General features: G+C 53.4%; 15 non-coding genes across 15 annotated transcripts; 5 read left to right on the top strand and 10 right to left on the bottom strand.

Annotated features, from left to right (window-relative positions):
• Window positions 1–633: 633 nt before the first annotated feature.
• Window positions 634–716, bottom strand: TRNAL-UAA (transfer RNA leucine (anticodon UAA)). The gene has a single exon. It is a non-coding gene; the product is annotated as a tRNA-Leu (tRNA).
• Window positions 717–2,859: 2,143 nt separating this feature from the next.
• On the bottom strand, window positions 2,860–2,942 carry TRNAL-UAA (transfer RNA leucine (anticodon UAA)). The gene has a single exon. It is a non-coding gene; the product is annotated as a tRNA-Leu (tRNA).
• Window positions 2,943–3,887: 945 nt separating this feature from the next.
• On the top strand, window positions 3,888–3,959 carry TRNAE-CUC (transfer RNA glutamic acid (anticodon CUC)). The gene has a single exon. It is a non-coding gene; the product is annotated as a tRNA-Glu (tRNA).
• Window positions 3,960–5,079: 1,120 nt separating this feature from the next.
• Window positions 5,080–5,162, bottom strand: TRNAL-UAA (transfer RNA leucine (anticodon UAA)). Its single transcript has one exon. It is a non-coding gene; the product is annotated as a tRNA-Leu (tRNA).
• A 2,143-nt stretch (window positions 5,163–7,305) lies between these two features.
• On the bottom strand, window positions 7,306–7,388 carry TRNAL-UAA (transfer RNA leucine (anticodon UAA)). Its single transcript has one exon. It is a non-coding gene; the product is annotated as a tRNA-Leu (tRNA).
• Window positions 7,389–8,333: 945 nt separating this feature from the next.
• Window positions 8,334–8,405, top strand: TRNAE-CUC (transfer RNA glutamic acid (anticodon CUC)). Its single transcript has one exon. It is a non-coding gene; the product is annotated as a tRNA-Glu (tRNA).
• Window positions 8,406–9,531: 1,126 nt separating this feature from the next.
• Window positions 9,532–9,614, bottom strand: TRNAL-UAA (transfer RNA leucine (anticodon UAA)). The gene has a single exon. It is a non-coding gene; the product is annotated as a tRNA-Leu (tRNA).
• Window positions 9,615–11,757: 2,143 nt separating this feature from the next.
• On the bottom strand, window positions 11,758–11,840 carry TRNAL-UAA (transfer RNA leucine (anticodon UAA)). The gene has a single exon. It is a non-coding gene; the product is annotated as a tRNA-Leu (tRNA).
• Window positions 11,841–12,083: 243 nt separating this feature from the next.
• On the top strand, window positions 12,084–12,155 carry TRNAE-UUC (transfer RNA glutamic acid (anticodon UUC)). The gene has a single exon. It is a non-coding gene; the product is annotated as a tRNA-Glu (tRNA).
• Window positions 12,156–12,779: 624 nt separating this feature from the next.
• Window positions 12,780–12,851, top strand: TRNAE-CUC (transfer RNA glutamic acid (anticodon CUC)). The gene has a single exon. It is a non-coding gene; the product is annotated as a tRNA-Glu (tRNA).
• Window positions 12,852–13,977: 1,126 nt separating this feature from the next.
• Window positions 13,978–14,060, bottom strand: TRNAL-UAA (transfer RNA leucine (anticodon UAA)). Its single transcript has one exon. It is a non-coding gene; the product is annotated as a tRNA-Leu (tRNA).
• A 2,143-nt stretch (window positions 14,061–16,203) lies between these two features.
• Window positions 16,204–16,286, bottom strand: TRNAL-UAA (transfer RNA leucine (anticodon UAA)). The gene has a single exon. It is a non-coding gene; the product is annotated as a tRNA-Leu (tRNA).
• Window positions 16,287–18,423: 2,137 nt separating this feature from the next.
• On the bottom strand, window positions 18,424–18,506 carry TRNAL-UAA (transfer RNA leucine (anticodon UAA)). Its single transcript has one exon. It is a non-coding gene; the product is annotated as a tRNA-Leu (tRNA).
• Window positions 18,507–20,643: 2,137 nt separating this feature from the next.
• Window positions 20,644–20,726, bottom strand: TRNAL-UAA (transfer RNA leucine (anticodon UAA)). Its single transcript has one exon. It is a non-coding gene; the product is annotated as a tRNA-Leu (tRNA).
• A 243-nt stretch (window positions 20,727–20,969) lies between these two features.
• Window positions 20,970–21,041, top strand: TRNAE-UUC (transfer RNA glutamic acid (anticodon UUC)). Its single transcript has one exon. It is a non-coding gene; the product is annotated as a tRNA-Glu (tRNA).
• The last annotated feature ends 828 nt before the right edge of the window (window positions 21,042–21,869 follow it).

Genomic DNA, 21,869 nt, shown 5'->3' with positions numbered 1-21,869 from the left:
GCCTGGCCGGAGAAATGCCTGTCTGGCGCTCCCCTCAGGACACACGTGTCTTCCGTTCGAGCATGGAGGGTGAGGGACATGGGTCACCCTCATATACAGGGGTGTGGGCATGGGCAGGATGGGGCGTGGGGGACCCGTCAGGGCATTGCCCGTTTGGAAGCCCGTTCGGAAGGCAAGAGGAGGCGGAGGCGGAGGCGGGAATCTCTGCTCAATTTTTTCCCGAGGCCTGGGGACAAGCCTTTGCACATTTGATCCAGCCGGGCCTGCATCAGCAGATCCTGCTCCGATGGCAAGGGAGAGCCTGCAGGTGTAAATCAAAGAAAGGGGAGAAATCCGCAAGAGGCGGGTTAACAAATTCCAGTGGCAGGCCCATGTTCCCCAGGAAGCAAGTACTTCCTCCTGCTCCCTTCAGTGGGAAAAGACATAGGAGGTGTATTTCTCTAAGCAGGGGCTCTGCGTAGGTGGCACTGCATTGCTTTGGGAAGCATCCATGCTAAGTGCAGAGTAGCAGCAGACCCCACAGCTGAGACGTGAATTGGGACTGTTAAGGAAGGGCACTGGGAGGGTGAGGAGGGCAGAGGAAAATGCTTTAAAAAAGCATCTGCAAGTTCCTACACACCCGCTGAAAACCCATACCAGGGATGGGGCTCGAACCCATGCGGACAACTGTCCATTGGATCTTAAGTCCAACGCCTTAACCACTCGGCCACCCTGGTGAGACCCTAGGCCCTGCCTTACTCAGCTCCCTTTTCATGCTGGCTGCTCCAGCGCAGGCTGTCCAGCAAGAGGTGATTGCAGAGTAAAAAGGCTTTTGCAGGAGGATAAAGGTAATTGCTTATGACAAACACACTGTGTGACACCTAACTTTTCCCCACTCGTACTTTATGGGCAATCTATACAGTGGAGTTAGCTTAGTCACAATAAGGAAGTGAGCAAGGCAGGCTCACAAGAGCATCTCCTCCCTGGTGGTCAAGTGGCTAGGATTCGGCGCTTTCACCGCCGCGGCCCGGGTTCGATTCCCGGTCAGGGAAGATCCCTCTAAGACGTAGACGTGCGTAATTTGTCCACGCAGCTCAGCTTTTTTTAATCGAAGGTCCTTAAAAAGGCACCCCGACCTATAGACGAAAGCAGAGGAAAGGGGCTGGGTCCCCTCTGTCCCAGGTTGCTTTGCTCCCATTGCCCTCAGCCACCTTCATGCGCACGCAGTCCCCCACCCAGTCAGGTGCTCTATGTGGGCGTAAAGTGCAGTACCAGCTCATCAGAAAGGTAAATTGCTGGAAAACCCGGCTGCGATGTATACATCTACTTTGGAGCACTCTTCTCCCTTGCACTCTTGAATCGGTCATTCGCAATGTATTCTTCCAGCAAGCTGAATAACGAGGTAGGTGTGAGAAGGTGTACCAGCTGTCTTTGAGCTATCAGCGGCCACTAGGTGTCCCTCTTGTGATTTCCCGGGGATCCCGATTGTACAGGAATTCGTCGGTTCAGTAGCACGGGGGAGGGGATGGCCTGTGCTTGGAAGTGACAAACAGTCTGGTGGAATCATGAGTGTTTTTTCAAGTTCTGATTCATATTCGCTGTAGAATAAAATATGCTTTCAGCCCCCATGAGCTTTGTCACTAGGAGAGCAGTGTAGGAACTTTTGCTGTATGGCTGTGGGTTCCCTGGTGGTCTAGTGGTTAGGATTCGGCGCTCTCACCGCCGCGGCCCAGGTTCGATTCCCGGTCAGGGAACAGTCCTTCTTCTGCCCTTGAATGCTTTTCCTTCCCGCAGGTCAGGGCTTCTCAAAATGAATTTGCTTTTCTGACAAACAGTTTGCCTAGCATCCCGCAATCTGGCTCCTAATTTGATTTTCGCAAGGTTCCCTTTGAGTTGCTTTCCTCGGCGGGAGGAAAATCTCTTGTGCAAGGCTCTTGAGGAAGTGAGATTCTGTATTCCGAGGTGCGCTTCTTTTCGTAGGCTTCTGACCACATGGTGTGCGGCAGGAAGTCATCTTTGACAGGGCCGCAGGCTTTGTCTCCAAATGGCATCCCGGACCCACTGCAACCCACCTTTTTGCTGAAACGGAAGTCTGGTTCAGGGTAAGAAAAAGCTGAGCTGCACGTACCGAAAGCAGCAGAGCCCAGCGGCGGAGAGTGTGTGGCCAGGGCTGTCTGATTTGCATAGTGACCAGTGGCATCTTGGGAATGTACAGGCTTTGGAGCCTAACGGGTGCTGCAGGGGTCTGCCTGGCCGGAGAAATGCCTGTCTGGCGCTCCCCTCAGGACACACGTGTCTTCCGTTCGAGCATGGAGGGTGAGGGACATGGGTCACCCTCATATACAGGGGTGTGGGCATGGGCAGGATGGGGCGTGGGGGACCCGTCAGGGCATTGCCCGTTTGGAAGCCCGTTTGGAAGGCAAGAGGAGGCGGAGGCGGAGGCGGGAATCTCTGCTCAATTTTTTCCCGAGGCCTGGGGACAAGCCTTTGCACATTTGATCCAGCCGGGCCTGCATCAGCAGATCCTGCTCCGATGGCAAGGGAGAGCCTGCAGGTGTAAATCAAAGAAAGGGGAGAAATCCGCAAGAGGCGGGTTAACAAATTCCAGTGGCAGGCCCATGTTCCCCAGGAAGCAAGTACTTCCTCCTGCTCCCTTCAGTGGGAAAAGACATAGGAGGTGTATTTCTCTAAGCAGGGGCTCTGCGTAGGTGGCACTGCATTGCTTTGGGAAGCATCCATGCTAAGTGCAGAGTAGCAGCAGACCCAACAGCTGAGACGTGAATTGGGACTGTTAAGGAAGGGCACTGGGAGGGTGAGGAGGGCAGAGGAAAATGCTTTAAAAAAGCATCTGCAAGTTCCTACACACCCGCTGAAAACCCATACCAGGGATGGGGCTCGAACCCATGCGGACAACTGTCCATTGGATCTTAAGTCCAACGCCTTAACCACTCGGCCACCCTGGTGAGACCCTAGGCCCTGCCTTACTCAGCTCCCTTTTCATGCTGGCTGCTCCAGCGCAGGCTGTCCAGCAAGAGGTGATTGCAGAGTAAAAAGGCTTTTGCAGGAGGATAAAGGTAATTGCTTATGACAAACACACTGTGTGACACCTAACTTTTCCCCACTCGTACTTTATGGGCAATCTATACAGTGGAGTTAGCTTAGTCACAATAAGGAAGTGAGCAAGGCAGGCTCACAAGAGCATCTCCTCCCTGGTGGTCTAGTGGCTAGGATTCGGTGCTTTCACCGCCGCGGCCCGGGTTCGATTCCCGGTCAGGGAAGATCCCTCTAAGACGTAGACGTGCGTAATTTGTCCACGCAGCTCAGCTTTTTTTAATCGAAGGTCCTTAAAAAGGCACCCCGACCTATAGACGAAAGCAGAGGAAAGGGGCTGGGTCCCCTGTGTCCCAGGTTGCTTTGCTCCCATTGCCCTCAGCCACCTTCATGCGCACGCAGTCCCCCACCCAGTCAGGTGCTCTATGTGGGCGTAAAGTGCAGTACCAGCTCATCAGAAAGGTAAATTGCTGGAAAACCCGGCTGCGATGTATACATCTACTTTGGAGCACTCTTCTCCCTTGCACTCTTGAATCGGTCATTCGCAATGTATTCTTCCAGCAAGCTGAATAACGAGGTAGGTGTGAGAAGGTGTACCAGCTGTCTTTGAGCTATCAGCGGCCACTAGGTGTCCCTCTTGTGATTTCCCGGGGATCCCGATTGTACAGGAATTCGTCGGTTCAGTAGCACGGGGGAGGGGATGGCCTGTGCTTGGAAGTGACAAACAGTCTGGTGGAATCATGAGTGTTTTTTCAAGTTCTGATTCATATTCGCTGTAGAATAAAATATGCTTTCAGCCCCCATGAGCTTTGTCACTAGGAGAGCAGTGTAGGAACTTTTGCTGTATGGCTGTGGGTTCCCTGGTGGTCTAGTGGTTAGGATTCGGCGCTCTCACCGCCGCGGCCCGGGTTCGATTCCCGGTCAGGGAACAGTCCTTCTTCTGCCCTTGAATGCTTTTCCTTCCCGCAGGTCAGGGCTTCTCAAAATGAATTTGCTTTTCTGACAAACAGTTTGCCTAGCATCCCGCAATCTGGCTCCTAATTTGATTTTCGCAAGGTTCCCTTTGAGTTGCTTTCCTCGGCGGGAGGAAAATCTCTTGTGCAAGGCTCTTGAGGAAGTGAGATTCTGTATTCCGAGGTGCGCTTCTTTTCGTAGGCTTCTGACCACATGGTGTGCGGCAGGAAGTCATCTTTGACAGGGCCGCAGGCTTTGTCTCCAAATGGCATCCCGGACCCACTGCAACCCACCTTTTTGCTGAAACGGAAGTCTGGTTCAGGGTAAGAAAAAGCTGAGCTGCACGTACCGAAAGCAGCAGAGCCCAGCGGCGGAGAGGGTGTGGCCAGGGCTGTCTGATTTGCATAGTGACCAGTGGCATCTTGGGAATGTACAGGCTTTGGAGCCTAACGGGTGCTGCAGGGGTCTGCCTGGCCGGAGAAATGCCTGTCTGGCGCTCCCCTCAGGACACACGTGTCTTCCGTTCGAGCATGGAGGGTGAGGGACATGGGTCACCCTCATATACAGGGGTGTGGGCATGGGCAGGATGGGGCGTGGGGGACCCGTCAGGGCATTGCCCGTTTGGAAGCCCGTTCGGAAGGCAAGAGGAGGCGGAGGTGGGAATCTCTGCTCAATTTTTTCCCGAGGCCTGGGGACAGGCCTTTGCACATTTGATCCAGCCGGGCCTGCATCAGCAGATCCTGCTCCGATGGCAAGGGAGAGCCTGCAGGTGTAAATCAAAGAAAGGGGAGAAATCCGCAAGAGGCGGGTTAACAAATTCCAGTGGCAGGCCCATGTTCCCCAGGAAGCAAGTACTTCCTCCTGCTCCCTTCAGTGGGAAAAGACATAGGAGGTGTATTGCTCTAAGCAGGGGCTCTGCGTAGGTGGCACTGCATTGCTTTGGGAAGCATCCATGCTAAGTGCAGAGTAGCAGCAGACCCCACAGCTGAGACGTGAATTGGGACTGTTAAGGAAGGGCACTGGGAGGGTGAGGAGGGCAGAGGAAAATGCTTTACAAAAGCATCTGCAAGTTCCTACACACCCGCTGAAAACCCATACCAGGGATGGGGCTCGAACCCATGCGGACAACTGTCCATTGGATCTTAAGTCCAACGCCTTAACCACTCGGCCACCCTGGTGAGACCCTAGGCCCTGCCTTACTCAGCTCCCTTTTCATGCTGGCTGCTCCAGCGCAGGCTGTCCAGCAAGAGGTGATTGCAGAGTAAAAAGGCTTTTGCAGGAGGATAAAGGTAATTGCTTATGACAAACACACTGTGTGACACCTAACTTTTCCCCACTCGTACTTTATGGGCAATCTATACAGTGGAGTTAGCTTAGTCACAATAAGGAAGTGAGCAAGGCAGGCTCACAAGAGCATCTCCTCCCTGGTGGTCTAGTGGCTAGGATTTGGCGCTTTCACCGCCGCGGCCCGGGTTCGATTCCCGGTCAGGGAAGATCTCTCTAAGACGTAGACGTGCGTAATTTGTCCACGCAGCTCAGCTTTTTTTAATCGAAGGTCCTTAAAAAGGCACCCCGACCTATAGACGAAAGCAGAGGAAAGGGGCTGGGTCCCCTGTGTCCCAGGTTGCTTTGCTCCCATTGCCCTCAGCCACCTTCATGCGCACGCAGTCCCCCACCCAGTCAGGTGCTCTATGTGGGCGTAAAGTGCAGTACCAGCTCATCAGAAAGGTAAATTGCTGGAAAACCCGGCTGCGATGTATACATCTACTTTGGAGCACTCTTCTCCCTTGCACTCTTGAATCGGTCATTCGCAATGTATTCTTCCAGCAAGCTGAATAACGAGGTAGGTGTGAGAAGGTGTACCAGCTGTCTTTGAGCTATCAGCGGCCACTAGGTGTCCCTCTTGTGATTTCCCGGGGATCCCGATTGTACAGGAATTCGTCGGTTCAGTAGCACGGGGGAGGGGATGGCCTGTGCTTGGAAGTGACAAACAGTCTGGTGGAATCATGAGTGTTTTTTCAAGTTCTGATTCATATTCGCTGTAGAATAAAATATGCTTTCAGCCCCCATGAGCTTTGTCACTAGGAGAGCAGTGTAGGAACTTTTGCTGTATGGCTGTGGGTTCCCTGGTGGTCTAGTGGTTAGGATTCGGCGCTCTCACCGCCGCGGCCCAGGTTCGATTCCCGGTCAGGGAACAGTCCTTCTTCTGCCCTTGAATGCTTTTCCTTCCCGCAGGTCAGGGCTTCTCAAAATGAATTTGCTTTTCTGACAAACAGTTTGCCTAGCATCCCGCAATCTGGCTCCTAATTTGATTTTCGCAAGGTTCCCTTTGAGTTGCTTTCCTCGGCGGGAGGAAAATCTCTTGTGCAAGGCTCTTGAGGAAGTGAGATTCTGTATTCCGAGGTGCGCTTCTTTTCGTAGGCTTCTGACCACATGGTGTGCGGCAGGAAGTCATCTTTGACAGGGCCGCAGGCTTTGTCTCCAAATGGCATCCCGGACCCACTGCAACCCACCTTTTTGCTGAAACGGAAGTCTGGTTCAGGGTAAGAAAAAGCTGAGCTGCACGTACCGAAAGCAGCAGAGCCCAGCGGCGGAGAGTGTGTGGCCAGGGCTGTCTGATTTGCATAGTGACCAGTGGCATCTTGGGAATGTACAGGCTTTGGAGCCTAACGGGTGCTGCAGGGGTCTGCCTGGCCGGAGAAATGCCTGTCTGGCGCTCCCCTCAGGACACACGTGTCTTCCGTTCGAGCATGGAGGGTGAGGGACATGGGTCACCCTCATATACAGGGGTGTGGGCATGGGCAGGATGGGGCGTGGGGGACCCGTCAGGGCATTGCCCGTTTGGAAGCCCGTTTGGAAGGCAAGAGGAGGCGGAGGCGGAGGCGGGAATCTCTGCTCAATTTTTTCCCGAGGCCTGGGGACAAGCCTTTGCACATTTGATCCAGCCGGGCCTGCATCAGCAGATCCTGCTCCGATGGCAAGGGAGAGCCTGCAGGTGTAAATCAAAGAAAGGGGAGAAATCCGCAAGAGGCGGGTTAACAAATTCCAGTGGCAGGCCCATGTTCCCCAGGAAGCAAGTACTTCCTCCTGCTCCCTTCAGTGGGAAAAGACATAGGAGGTGTATTTCTCTAAGCAGGGGCTCTGCGTAGGTGGCACTGCATTGCTTTGGGAAGCATCCATGCTAAGTGCAGAGTAGCAGCAGACCCAACAGCTGAGACGTGAATTGGGACTGTTAAGGAAGGGCACTGGGAGGGTGAGGAGGGCAGAGGAAAATGCTTTAAAAAAGCATCTGCAAGTTCCTACACACCCGCTGAAAACCCATACCAGGGATGGGGCTCGAACCCATGCGGACAACTGTCCATTGGATCTTAAGTCCAACGCCTTAACCACTCGGCCACCCTGGTGAGACCCTAGGCCCTGCCTTACTCAGCTCCCTTTTCATGCTGGCTGCTCCAGCGCAGGCTGTCCAGCAAGAGGTGATTGCAGAGTAAAAAGGCTTTTGCAGGAGGATAAAGGTAATTGCTTATGACAAACACACTGTGTGACACCTAACTTTTCCCCACTCGTACTTTATGGGCAATCTATACAGTGGAGTTAGCTTAGTCACAATAAGGAAGTGAGCAAGGCAGGCTCACAAGAGCATCTCCTCCCTGGTGGTCTAGTGGCTAGGATTCGGTGCTTTCACCGCCGCGGCCCGGGTTCGATTCCCGGTCAGGGAAGATCCCTCTAAGACGTAGACGTGCGTAATTTGTCCACGCAGCTCAGCTTTTTTTAATCGAAGGTCCTTAAAAAGGCACCCCGACCTATAGACGAAAGCAGAGGAAAGGGGCTGGGTCCCCTGTGTCCCAGGTTGCTTTGCTCCCATTGCCCTCAGCCACCTTCATGCGCACGCAGTCCCCCACCCAGTCAGGTGCTCTATGTGGGCGTAAAGTGCAGTACCAGCTCATCAGAAAGGTAAATTGCTGGAAAACCCGGCTGCGATGTATACATCTACTTTGGAGCACTCTTCTCCCTTGCACTCTTGAATCGGTCATTCGCAATGTATTCTTCCAGCAAGCTGAATAACGAGGTAGGTGTGAGAAGGTGTACCAGCTGTCTTTGAGCTATCAGCGGCCACTAGGTGTCCCTCTTGTGATTTCCCGGGGATCCCGATTGTACAGGAATTCGTCGGTTCAGTAGCACGGGGGAGGGGATGGCCTGTGCTTGGAAGTGACAAACAGTCTGGTGGAATCATGAGTGTTTTTTCAAGTTCTGATTCATATTCGCTGTAGAATAAAATATGCTTTCAGCCCCCATGAGCTTTGTCACTAGGAGAGCAGTGTAGGAACTTTTGCTGTATGGCTGTGGGTTCCCTGGTGGTCTAGTGGTTAGGATTCGGCGCTCTCACCGCCGCGGCCCGGGTTCGATTCCCGGTCAGGGAACAGTCCTTCTTCTGCCCTTGAATGCTTTTCCTTCCCGCAGGTCAGGGCTTCTCAAAATGAATTTGCTTTTCTGACAAACAGTTTGCCTAGCATCCCGCAATCTGGCTCCTAATTTGATTTTCGCAAGGTTCCCTTTGAGTTGCTTTCCTCGGCGGGAGGAAAATCTCTTGTGCAAGGCTCTTGAGGAAGTGAGATTCTGTATTCCGAGGTGCGCTTCTTTTCGTAGGCTTCTGACCACATGGTGTGCGGCAGGAAGTCATCTTTGACAGGGCCGCAGGCTTTGTCTCCAAATGGCATCCCGGACCCACTGCAACCCACCTTTTTGCTGAAACGGAAGTCTGGTTCAGGGTAAGAAAAAGCTGAGCTGTACGTACCGAAAGCAGCAGAGCCCAGCGGCGGAGAGGGTGTGGCCAGGGCTGTCTGATTTGCATAGTGACCAGTGGCATCTTGGGAATGTACAGGCTTTGGAGCCTAACGGGTGCTGCAGGGGTCTGCCTGGCCGGAGAAATGCCTGTCTGGCGCTCCCCTCAGGACACACGTGTCTTCCGTTCGAGCATGGAGGGTGAGGGACATGGGTCACCCTCATATACAGGGGTGTGGGCATGGGCAGGATGGGGCGTGGGGGACCCGTCAGGGCATTGCCCGTTTGGAAGCCCGTTCGGAAGGCAAGAGGAGGCGGAGGCGGAGGCGGGAATCTCTGCTCAATTTTTTCCCGAGGCCTGGGGACAAGCCTTTGCACATTTGATCCAGCCGGGCCTGCATCAGCAGATCCTGCTCCGATGGCAAGGGAGAGCCTGCAGGTGTAAATCAAAGAAAGGGGAGAAATCCGCAAGAGGCGGGTTAACAAATTCCAGTGGCAGGCCCATGTTCCCCAGGAAGCAAGTACTTCCTCCTGCTCCCTTCAGTGGGAAAAGACATAGGAGGTGTATTTCTCTAAGCAGGGGCTCTGCGTAGGTGGCACTGCATTGCTTTGGGAAGCATCCATGCTAAGTGCAGAGTAGCAGCAGACCCCACAGCTGAGACGTGAATTGGGACTGTTAAGGAAGGGCACTGGGAGGGTGAGGAGGGCAGAGGAAAATGCTTTAAAAAAGCATCTGCAAGTTCCTACACACCCGCTGAAAACCCATACCAGGGATGGGGCTCGAACCCATGCGGACAACTGTCCATTGGATCTTAAGTCCAACGCCTTAACCACTCGGCCACCCTGGTGAGACCCTAGGCCCTGCCTTACTCAGCTCCCTTTTCATGCTGGCTGCTCCAGCGCAGGCTGTCCAGCAAGAGGTGATTGCAGAGTAAAAAGGCTTTTGCAGGAGGATAAAGGTAATTGCTTATGACAAACACACTGTGTGACACCTAACTTTTCCCCACTCGTACTTTATGGGCAATCTATACAGTGGAGTTAGCTTAGTCACAATAAGGAAGTGAGCAAGGCAGGCTCACAAGAGCATCTCCTCCCTGGTGGTCAAGTGGCTAGGATTCGGCGCTTTCACCGCCGCGGCCCGGGTTCGATTCCCGGTCAGGGAAGATCCCTCTAAGACGTAGACGTGCGTAATTTGTCCACGCAGCTCAGCTTTTTTTAATCGAAGGTCCTTAAAAAGGCACCCCGACCTATAGACGAAAGCAGAGGAAAGGGGCTGGGTCCCCTGTGTCCCAGGTTGCTTTGCTCCCATTGCCCTCAGCCACCTTCATGCGCACGCAGTCCCCCACCCAGTCAGGTGCTCTATGTGGGCGTAAAGTGCAGTACCAGCTCATCAGAAAGGTAAATTGCTGGAAAACCCGGCTGCGATGTATACATCTACTTTGGAGCACTCTTCTCCCTTGCACTCTTGAATCGGTCATTCGCAATGTATTCTTCCAGCAAGCTGAATAACGAGGTAGGTGTGAGAAGGTGTACCAGCTGTCTTTGAGCTATCAGCGGCCACTAGGTGTCCCTCTTGTGATTTCCCGGGGATCCCGATTGTACAGGAATTCGTCGGTTCAGTAGCACGGGGGAGGGGATGGCCTGTGCTTGGAAGTGACAAACAGTCTGGTGGAATCATGAGTGTTTTTTCAAGTTCTGATTCATATTCGCTGTAGAATAAAATATGCTTTCAGCCCCCATGAGCTTTGTCACTAGGAGAGCAGTGTAGGAACTTTTGCTGTATGGCTGTGGGTTCCCTGGTGGTCTAGTGGTTAGGATTCGGCGCTCTCACCGCCGCGGCCCAGGTTCGATTCCCGGTCAGGGAACAGTCCTTCTTCTGCCCTTGAATGCTTTTCCTTCCCGCAGGTCAGGGCTTCTCAAAATGAATTTGCTTTTCTGACAAACAGTTTGCCTAGCATCCCGCAATCTGGCTCCTAATTTGATTTTCGCAAGGTTCCCTTTGAGTTGCTTTCCTCGGCGGGAGGAAAATCTCTTGTGCAAGGCTCTTGAGGAAGTGAGATTCTGTATTCCGAGGTGCGCTTCTTTTCGTAGGCTTCTGACCACATGGTGTGCGGCAGGAAGTCATCTTTGACAGGGCCGCAGGCTTTGTCTCCAAATGGCATCCCGGACCCACTGCAACCCACCTTTTTGCTGAAACGGAAGTCTGGTTCAGGGTAAGAAAAAGCTGAGCTGCACGTACCGAAAGCAGCAGAGCCCAGCGGCGGAGAGTGTGTGGCCAGGGCTGTCTGATTTGCATAGTGACCAGTGGCATCTTGGGAATGTACAGGCTTTGGAGCCTAACGGGTGCTGCAGGGGTCTGCCTGGCCGGAGAAATGCCTGTCTGGCGCTCCCCTCAGGACACACGTGTCTTCCGTTCGAGCATGGAGGGTGAGGGACATGGGTCACCCTCATATACAGGGGTGTGGGCATGGGCAGGATGGGGCGTGGGGGACCCGTCAGGGCATTGCCCGTTTGGAAGCCCGTTTGGAAGGCAAGAGGAGGCGGAGGCGGAGGCGGGAATCTCTGCTCAATTTTTTCCCGAGGCCTGGGGACAAGCCTTTGCACATTTGATCCAGCCGGGCCTGCATCAGCAGATCCTGCTCCGATGGCAAGGGAGAGCCTGCAGGTGTAAATCAAAGAAAGGGGAGAAATCCGCAAGAGGCGGGTTAACAAATTCCAGTGGCAGGCCCATGTTCCCCAGGAAGCAAGTACTTCCTCCTGCTCCCTTCAGTGGGAAAAGACATAGGAGGTGTATTTCTCTAAGCAGGGGCTCTGCGTAGGTGGCACTGCATTGCTTTGGGAAGCATCCATGCTAAGTGCAGAGTAGCAGCAGACCCAACAGCTGAGACGTGAATTGGGACTGTTAAGGAAGGGCACTGGGAGGGTGAGGAGGGCAGAGGAAAATGCTTTAAAAAAGCATCTGCAAGTTCCTACACACCCGCTGAAAACCCATACCAGGGATGGGGCTCGAACCCATGCGGACAACTGTCCATTGGATCTTAAGTCCAACGCCTTAACCACTCGGCCACCCTGGTGAGACCCTAGGCCCTGCCTTACTCAGCTCCCTTTTCATGCTGGCTGCTCCAGCGCAGGCTGTCCAGCAAGAGGTGATTGCAGAGTAAAAAGGCTTTTGCAGGAGGATAAAGGTAATTGCTTATGACAAACACACTGTGTGACACCTAACTTTTCCCCACTCGTACTTTATGGGCAATCTATACAGTGGAGTTAGCTTAGTCACAATAAGGAAGTGAGCAAGGCAGGCTCACAAGAGCATCTCCTCCCTGGTGGTCTAGTGGCTAGGATTCGGCGCTTTCACCGCCGCGGCCCGGGTTCGATTCCCGGTCAGGGAAGATCCCTCGTAGACGTGCGTAATTTGTCCACGCAGCTCAGCTTTTTTTAATCGAAGGTCCTTAAAAAGGCACCCTGACCTATAGACGAAAGCAGAGGAAAGGGGCTGGGTCCCCTGTGTCCCAGGTTGCTTTGCTCCCATTGCCCTCAGCCACCTTCATGCGCACGCAGTCCCCCACCCAGTCAGGTGCTCTATGTGGGCGTAAAGTGCAGTACCAGCTCATCAGAAAGGTAAATTGCTGGAAAACCCGGCTGCGATGTATACATCTACTTTGGAGCACTCTTCTCCCTTGCACTCTTGAATCGGTCATTCGCAATGTATTCTTCCAGCAAGCTGAATAACGAGGTAGGTGTGAGAAGGTGTACCAGCTGTCTTTGAGCTATCAGCGGCCACTAGGTGTCCCTCTTGTGATTTCCCGGGGATCCCGATTGTACAGGAATTCGTCGGTTCAGTAGCACGGGGGAGGGGATGGCCTGTGCTTGGAAGTGACAAACAGTCTGGTGGAATCATGAGTGTTTTTTCAAGTTCTGATTCATATTCGCTGTAGAATAAAATATGCTTTCAGCCCCCATGAGCTTTGTCACTAGGAGAGCAGTGTAGGAACTTTTGCTGTATGGCTGTGGGTTCCCTGGTGGTCTAGTGGTTAGGATTCGGCGCTCTCACCGCCGCGGCCCGGGTTCGATTCCCGGTCAGGGAACAGTCCTTCTTCTGCCCTTGAATGCTTTTCCTTCCCGCAGGTCAGGGCTTCTCAAAATGAATTTGCTTTTCTGACAAACAGTTTGCCTAGCATCCCGCAATCTGGCTCCTAATTTGATTTTCGCAAGGTTCCCTTTGAGTTGCTTTCCTCGGCGGGAGGAAAATCTCTTGTGCAAGGCTCTTGAGGAAGTGAGATTCTGTATTCCGAGGTGCGCTTCTTTTCGTAGGCTTCTGACCACATGGTGTGCGGCAGGAAGTCATCTTTGACAGGGCCGCAGGCTTTGTCTCCAAATGGCATCCCGGACCCACTGCAACCCACCTTTTTGCTGAAACGGAAGTCTGGTTCAGGGTAAGAAAAAGCTGAGCTGCACGTACCGAAAGCAGCAGAGCCCAGCGGCGGAGAGGGTGTGGCCAGGGCTGTCTGATTTGCATAGTGACCAGTGGCATCTTGGGAATGTACAGGCTTTGGAGCCTAACGGGTGCTGCAGGGGTCTGCCTGGCCGGAGAAATGCCTGTCTGGCGCTCCCCTCAGGACACACGTGTCTTCCGTTCGAGCATGGAGGGTGAGGGACATGGGTCACCCTCATATACAGGGGTGTGGGCATGGGCAGGATGGGGCGTGGGGGACCCGTCAGGGCATTGCCCGTTTGGAAGCCCGTTCGGAAGGCAAGAGGAGGCGGAGGCGGAGGCGGGAATCTCTGCTCAATTTTTTCCCGAGGCCTGGGGACAAGCCTTTGCACATTTGATCCAGCCGGGCCTGCATCAGCAGATCCTGCTCCGATGGCAAGGGAGAGCCTGCAGGTGTAAATCAAAGAAAGGGGAGAAATCCGCAAGAGGCGGGTTAACAAATTCCAGTGGCAGGCCCATGTTCCCCAGGAAGCAAGTACTTCCTCCTGCTCCCTTCAGTGGGAAAAGACATAGGAGGTGTATTTCTCTAAGCAGGGGCTCTGCGTAGGTGGCACTGCATTGCTTTGGGAAGCATCCATGCTAAGTGCAGAGTAGCAGCAGACCCCACAGCTGAGACGTGAATTGGGACTGTTAAGGAAGGGCACTGGGAGGGTGAGGAGGGCAGAGGAAAATGCTTTAAAAAAGCATCTGCAAGTTCCTACACACCCGCTGAAAACCCATACCAGGGATGGGGCTCGAACCCATGCGGACAACTGTCCATTGGATCTTAAGTCCAACGCCTTAACCACTCGGCCACCCTGGTGAGACCCTAGGCCCTGCCTTACTCAGCTCCCTTTTCATGCTGGCTGCTCCAGCGCAGGCTGTCCAGCAAGAGGTGATTGCAGAGTAAAAAGGCTTTTGCAGGAGGATAAAGGTAATTGCTTATGACAAACACACTGTGTGACACCTAACTTTTCCCCACTCGTACTTTATGGGCAATCTATACAGTGGAGTTAGCTTAGTCACAATAAGGAAGTGAGCAAGGCAGGCTCACAAGAGCATCTCCTCCCTGGTGGTCAAGTGGCTAGGATTCGGCGCTTTCACCGCCGCGGCCCGGGTTCGATTCCCGGTCAGGGAAGATCCCTCTAAGACGTAGACGTGCGTAATTTGTCCACGCAGCTCAGCTTTTTTTAATCGAAGGTCCTTAAAAAGGCACCCCGACCTATAGACGAAAGCAGAGGAAAGGGGCTGGGTCCCCTGTGTCCCAGGTTGCTTTGCTCCCATTGCCCTCAGCCACCTTCATGCGCACGCAGTCCCCCACCCAGTCAGGTGCTCTATGTGGGCGTAAAGTGCAGTACCAGCTCATCAGAAAGGTAAATTGCTGGAAAACCCGGCTGCGATGTATACATCTACTTTGGAGCACTCTTCTCCCTTGCACTCTTGAATCGGTCATTCGCAATGTATTCTTCCAGCAAGCTGAATAACGAGGTAGGTGTGAGAAGGTGTACCAGCTGTCTTTGAGCTATCAGCGGCCACTAGGTGTCCCTCTTGTGATTTCCCGGGGATCCCGATTGTACAGGAATTCGTCGGTTCAGTAGCACGGGGGAGGGGATGGCCTGTGCTTGGAAGTGACAAACAGTCTGGTGGAATCATGAGTGTTTTTTCAAGTTCTGATTCATATTCGCTGTAGAATAAAATATGCTTTCAGCCCCCATGAGCTTTGTCACTAGGAGAGCAGTGTAGGAACTTTTGCTGTATGGCTGTGGGTTCCCTGGTGGTCTAGTGGTTAGGATTCGGCGCTCTCACCGCCGCGGCCCAGGTTCGATTCCCGGTCAGGGAACAGTCCTTCTTCTGCCCTTGAATGCTTTTCCTTCCCGCAGGTCAGGGCTTCTCAAAATGAATTTGCTTTTCTGACAAACAGTTTGCCTAGCATCCCGCAATCTGGCTCCTAATTTGATTTTCGCAAGGTTCCCTTTGAGTTGCTTTCCTCGGCGGGAGGAAAATCTCTTGTGCAAGGCTCTTGAGGAAGTGAGATTCTGTATTCCGAGGTGCGCTTCTTTTCGTAGGCTTCTGACCACATGGTGTGCGGCAGGAAGTCATCTTTGACAGGGCCGCAGGCTTTGTCTCCAAATGGCATCCCGGACCCACTGCAACCCACCTTTTTGCTGAAACGGAAGTCTGGTTCAGGGTAAGAAAAAGCTGAGCTGCACGTACCGAAAGCAGCAGAGCCCAGCGGCGGAGAGTGTGTGGCCAGGGCTGTCTGATTTGCATAGTGACCAGTGGCATCTTGGGAATGTACAGGCTTTGGAGCCTAACGGGTGCTGCAGGGGTCTGCCTGGCCGGAGAAATGCCTGTCTGGCGCTCCCCTCAGGACACACGTGTCTTCCGTTCGAGCATGGAGGGTGAGGGACATGGGTCACCCTCATATACAGGGGTGTGGGCATGGGCAGGATGGGGCGTGGGGGACCCGTCAGGGCATTGCCCGTTTGGAAGCCCGTTTGGAAGGCAAGAGGAGGCGGAGGCGGAGGCGGGAATCTCTGCTCAATTTTTTCCCGAGGCCTGGGGACAAGCCTTTGCACATTTGATCCAGCCGGGCCTGCATCAGCAGATCCTGCTCCGATGGCAAGGGAGAGCCTGCAGGTGTAAATCAAAGAAAGGGGAGAAATCCGCAAGAGGCGGGTTAACAAATTCCAGTGGCAGGCCCATGTTCCCCAGGAAGCAAGTACTTCCTCCTGCTCCCTTCAGTGGGAAAAGACATAGGAGGTGTATTTCTCTAAGCAGGGGCTCTGCGTAGGTGGCACTGCATTGCTTTGGGAAGCATCCATGCTAAGTGCAGAGTAGCAGCAGACCCAACAGCTGAGACGTGAATTGGGACTGTTAAGGAAGGGCACTGGGAGGGTGAGGAGGGCAGAGGAAAATGCTTTAAAAAAGCATCTGCAAGTTCCTACACACCCGCTGAAAACCCATACCAGGGATGGGGCTCGAACCCATGCGGACAACTGTCCATTGGATCTTAAGTCCAACGCCTTAACCACTCGGCCACCCTGGTGAGACCCTAGGCCCTGCCTTACTCAGCTCCCTTTTCATGCTGGCTGCTCCAGCGCAGGCTGTCCAGCAAGAGGTGATTGCAGAGTAAAAAGGCTTTTGCAGGAGGATAAAGGTAATTGCTTATGACAAACACACTGTGTGACACCTAACTTTTCCCCACTCGTACTTTATGGGCAATCTATACAGTGGAGTTAGCTTAGTCACAATAAGGAAGTGAGCAAGGCAGGCTCACAAGAGCATCTCCTCCCTGGTGGTCTAGTGGCTAGGATTCGGCGCTTTCACCGCCGCGGCCCGGGTTCGATTCCTGGTCAGGGAAGATCCCTCTAAGACGTAGACGTGCGTAATTTGTCCACGCAGCTCAGCTTTTTTTAATCGAAGGTCCTTAAAAAGGCACCCCGACCTATAGACGAAAGCAGAGGAAAGGGGCTGGGTCCCCTGTGTCCCAGGTTGCTTTGCTCCCATTGCCCTCAGCCACCTTCATGCGCACGCAGTCCCCCACCCAGTCAGGTGCTCTATGTGGGCGTAAAGTGCAGTACCAGCTCATCAGAAAGGTAAATTGCTGGAAAACCCGGCTGCGATGTATACATCTACTTTGGAGCACTCTTCTCCCTTGCACTCTTGAATCGGTCATTCGCAATGTATTCTTCCAGCAAGCTGAATAACGAGGTAGGTGTGAGAAGGTGTACCAGCTGTCTTTGAGCTATCAGCGGCCACTAGGTGTCCCTCTTGTGATTTCCCGGGGATCCCGATTGTACAGGAATTCGTCGGTTCAGTAGCACGGGGGAGGGGATGGCCTGTGCTTGGAAGTGACAAACAGTCTGGTGGAATCATGAGTGTTTTTTCAAGTTCTGATTCATATTCGCTGTAGAATAAAATATGCTTTCAGCCCCCATGAGCTTTGTCACTAGGAGAGCAGTGTAGGAACTTTTGCTGTATGGCTCTGGGTTCCCTGGTGGTCTAGTGGTTAGGATTCTGCGCTCTCACCGCCGCGGCCCGGGTTCGATTCCCGGTCAGGGAACAGTCCTTCTTCTGCCCTTGAATGCTTTTCCTTCCCGCAGGTCAGGGCTTCTCAAAATGAATTTGCTTTTCTGACAAACAGTTTGCCTAGCATCCCGCAATCTGGCTCCTAATTTGATTTTCGCAAGGTTCCCTTTGAGTTGCTTTCCTCGGCGGGAGGAAAATCTCTTGTGCAAGGCTCTTGAGGAAGTGAGATTCTGTATTCCGAGGTGCGCTTCTTTTCGTAGGCTTCTGACCACATGGTGTGCGGCAGGAAGTCATCTTTGACAGGGCCGCAGGCTTTGTCTCCAAATGGCATCCCGGACCCACTGCAACCCACCTTTTTGCTGAAACGGAAGTCTGGTTCAGGGTAAGAAAAAGCTGAGCTGCACGTACCGAAAGCAGCAGAGCCCAGCGGCGGAGAGGGTGTGGCCAGGGCTGTCTGATTTGCATAGTGACCAGTGGCATCTTGGGAATGTACAGGCTTTGGAGCCTAACGGGTGCTGCAGGGGTCTGCCTGGCCGGAGAAATGCCTGTCTGGCGCTCCCCTCAGGACACACGTGTCTTCCGTTCGAGCATGGAGGGTGAGGGACATGGGTCACCCTCATATACAGGGGTGTGGGCATGGGCAGGATGGGGCGTGGGGGACCCGTCAGGGCATTGCCCGTTTGGAAGCCCGTTCGGAAGGCAAGAGGAGGCGGAGGTGGGAATCTCTGCTCAATTTTTTCCCGAGGCCTGGGGACAGGCCTTTGCACATTTGATCCAGCCGGGCCTGCATCAGCAGATCCTGCTCCGATGGCAAGGGAGAGCCTGCAGGTGTAAATCAAAGAAAGGGGAGAAATCCGCAAGAGGCGGGTTAACAAATTCCAGTGGCAGGCCCATGTTCCCCAGGAAGCAAGTACTTCCTCCTGCTCCCTTCAGTGGGAAAAGACATAGGAGGTGTATTGCTCTAAGCAGGGGCTCTGCGTAGGTGGCACTGCATTGCTTTGGGAAGCATCCATGCTAAGTGCAGAGTAGCAGCAGACCCCACAGCTGAGACGTGAATTGGGACTGTTAAGGAAGGGCACTGGGAGGGTGAGGAGGGCAGAGGAAAATGCTTTACAAAAGCATCTGCAAGTTCCTACACACCCGCTGAAAACCCATACCAGGGATGGGGCTCGAACCCATGCGGACAACTGTCCATTGGATCTTAAGTCCAACGCCTTAACCACTCGGCCACCCTGGTGAGACCCTAGGCCCTGCCTTACTCAGCTCCCTTTTCATGCTGGCTGCTCCAGCGCAGGCTGTCCAGCAAGAGGTGATTGCAGAGTAAAAAGGCTTTTGCAGGAGGATAAAGGTAATTGCTTATGACAAACACACTGTGTGACACCTAACTTTTCCCCACTCGTACTTTATGGGCAATCTATACAGTGGAGTTAGCTTAGTCACAATAAGGAAGTGAGCAAGGCAGGCTCACAAGAGCATCTCCTCCCTGGTGGTCTAGTGGCTAGGATTTGGCGCTTTCACCGCCGCGGCCCGGGTTCGATTCCCGGTCAGGGAAGATCTCTCTAAGACGTAGACGTGCGTAATTTGTCCACGCAGCTCAGCTTTTTTTAATCGAAGGTCCTTAAAAAGGCACCCCGACCTATAGACGAAAGCAGAGGAAAGGGGCTGGGTCCCCTGTGTCCCAGGTTGCTTTGCTCCCATTGCCCTCAGCCACCTTCATGCGCACGCAGTCCCCCACCCAGTCAGGTGCTCTATGTGGGCGTAAAGTGCAGTACCAGCTCATCAGAAAGGTAAATTGCTGGAAAACCCGGCTGCGATGTATACATCTACTTTGGAGCACTCTTCTCCCTTGCACTCTTGAATCGGTCATTCGCAATGTATTCTTCCAGCAAGCTGAATAACGAGGTAGGTGTGAGAAGGTGTACCAGCTGTCTTTGAGCTATCAGCGGCCACTAGGTGTCCCTCTTGTGATTTCCCGGGGATCCCGATTGTACAGGAATTCGTCGGTTCAGTAGCACGGGGGAGGGGATGGCCTGTGCTTGGAAGTGACAAACAGTCTGGTGGAATCATGAGTGTTTTTTCAAGTTCTGATTCATATTCGCTGTAGAATAAAATATGCTTTCAGCCCCCATGAGCTTTGTCACTAGGAGAGCAGTGTAGGAACTTTTGCAGTATGGCTGTGGGTTCCCTGGTGGTCTAGTGGTTAGGATTCGGCGCTCTCACCACCGCGGCCTGGGTTCGATTCCCGGTCAGGGAACAGTCCTTCTTCTGCCCTTGAATGCTTTTCCTTCCCGCAGGTCAGGGCTTCTCAAAATGAATTTGCTTTTCTGACAAACAGTTTGCCTAGCATCCCGCAATCTGGCTCCTAATTTGATTTTCGCAAGGTTCCCTTTGAGTTGCTTTCCTCGGCGGGAGGAAAATCTCTTGTGCAAGGCTCTTGAGGAAGTGAGATTCTGTATTCCGAGGTGCGCTTCTTTTCGTAGGCTTCTGACCACATGGTGTGCGGCAGGAAGTCATCTTTGACAGGGCCGCAGGCTTTATCTCCAAATGGCATCCCGGACGCACTGCAACCCACCTTTTTGCTGAAACGGAAGTCTGGTTCAGGGTAATAGAAAGCTGAGCTGCACGTACCGAAAGCAGCAGAGCCCAGCGGCGGAGAGGGTGTGGCCAGGGCTGTCTGATTTGCATAGTGACCAGTGGCATCTTGGGAATGTACAGGCTTTGGAGCTTAACGGGTGCTGCAGGGGTCTGCCTGGCCGGAGAAATGCCTGTCTGGCGCTCCCCTCAGGACACACGTGTCTTCCGTTCGAGCATGGAGGGTGAGGGACATGGGTCACCCTCATATACAGGGGTGTGGGCATGGGCAGGATGGGGCGTGGGGGACCCGTCAGGGCATTGCCCGTTTGGAAGCCCGTTCGGAAGGCAAGAGGAGGCGGAGGTGGGAATCTCTGCTCAATTTTTTCCCGAGGCCTGGGGACAAGCCTTTGCACATTTGATCCTGCCGGGCCTGCATCAGCAGATCCTGCTCCGATGGCAAGGGAGAGCCTGCAGGTGTAAATCAAAGAAAGGGGAGAAATCCGCAAGAGGCGGGTTAACAAATTCCAGTGGCAGGCCCATGTTCCCCAGGAAGCAAGTACTTCCTCCTGCTCCCTTCAGTGGGAAAAGACATAGGAGGTGTATTTCTCTAAGCAGGGGCTCTGCGTAGGTGGCACTGCATTGCTTTGGGAAGCATCCATGCTAAGTGCAGAGTAGCAGCAGACCCAACAGCTGAGACGTGAATTGGGACTGTTAAGGAAGGGCACTGGGAGGGTGAGGAGGGCAGAGGAAAATGCTTTAAAAAAGCATCTGCAAGTTCCTACACACCCGCTGAAAACCCATACCAGGGATGGGGCTCGAACCCATGCGGACAACTGTCCATTGGATCTTAAGTCCAACGCCTTAACCACTCGGCCACCCTGGTGAGACCCTAGGCCCTGCCTTACTCAGCTCCCTTTTCATGCTGGCTGCTCCAGCGCAGGCTGTCCAGCAAGAGGTGATTGCAGAGTAAAAAGGCTTTTGCAGGAGGATAAAGGTAATTGCTTATGACAAACACACTGTGTGACACCTAACTTTTCCCCACTCGTACTTTATGGGCAATCTATACAGTGGAGTTAGCTTAGTCACAATAAGGAAGTGAGCAAGGCAGGCTCACAAGAGCATCTCCTCCCTGGTGGTCTAGTGGCTAGGATTCGGCGCTTTCACCGCCGCGGCCCGGGTTCGATTCCCGGTCAGGGAAGATCCCTCTAAGACGTAGACGTGCGTAATTTGTCCACGCAGCTCAGCTTTTTTTAATCGAAGGTCCTTAAAAAGGCACCCCGACCTATAGACGAAAGCAGAGGAAAGGGGCTGGGTCCCCTGTGTCCCAGGTTGCTTTGCTCCCATTGCCCTCAGCCACCTTCATGCGCACGCAGTCCCCCACCCAGTCAGGTGCTCTATGTGGGCGTAAAGTGCAGTACCAGCTCATCAGAAAGGTAAATTGCTGGAAAACCCGGCTGCGATGTATACATCTACTTTGGAGCACTCTTCTCCCTTGCACTCTTGAATCGGTCATTCGCAATGTATTCTTCCAGCAAGCTGAATAACGAGGTAGGTGTGAGAAGGTGTACCAGCTGTCTTTGAGCTATCAGCGGCCACTAGGTGTCCCTCTTGTGATTTCCCGGGGATCCCGATTGTACAGGAATTCGTCGGTTCAGTAGCACGGGGGAGGGGATGGCCTGTGCTTGGAAGTGACAAACAGTCTGGTGGAATCATGAGTGTTTTTTCAAGTTCTGATTCATATTCGCTGTAGAATAAAATATGCTTTCAGCCCCCATGAGCTTTGTCACTAGGAGAGCAGTGTAGGAACTTTTGCTGTATGGCTGTGGGTTCCCTGGTGGTCTAGTGGTTAGGATTCGGCGCTCTCACCGCCGCGGCCCAGGTTCGATTCCCGGTCAGGGAACAGTCCTTCTTCTGCCCTTGAATGCTTTTCCTTCCCGCAGATCAGGGCTTCTCAAAATGAATTTGCTTTTCTGACAAACAGTTTGCCTAGCATCCCGCAATCTGGCTCCTAATTTGATTTTCGCAA

This window comes from Triturus cristatus, chromosome 5_2 (assembly GCF_964204655.1).
Source record: "Triturus cristatus chromosome 5_2, aTriCri1.1, whole genome shotgun sequence".
NCBI lineage: Eukaryota > Metazoa > Chordata > Amphibia > Caudata > Salamandridae > Triturus > Triturus cristatus.
The sequence above is the reverse complement of the archived record's forward strand: the minus strand, read 5'-3'. Positions and strand labels throughout refer to the sequence as shown.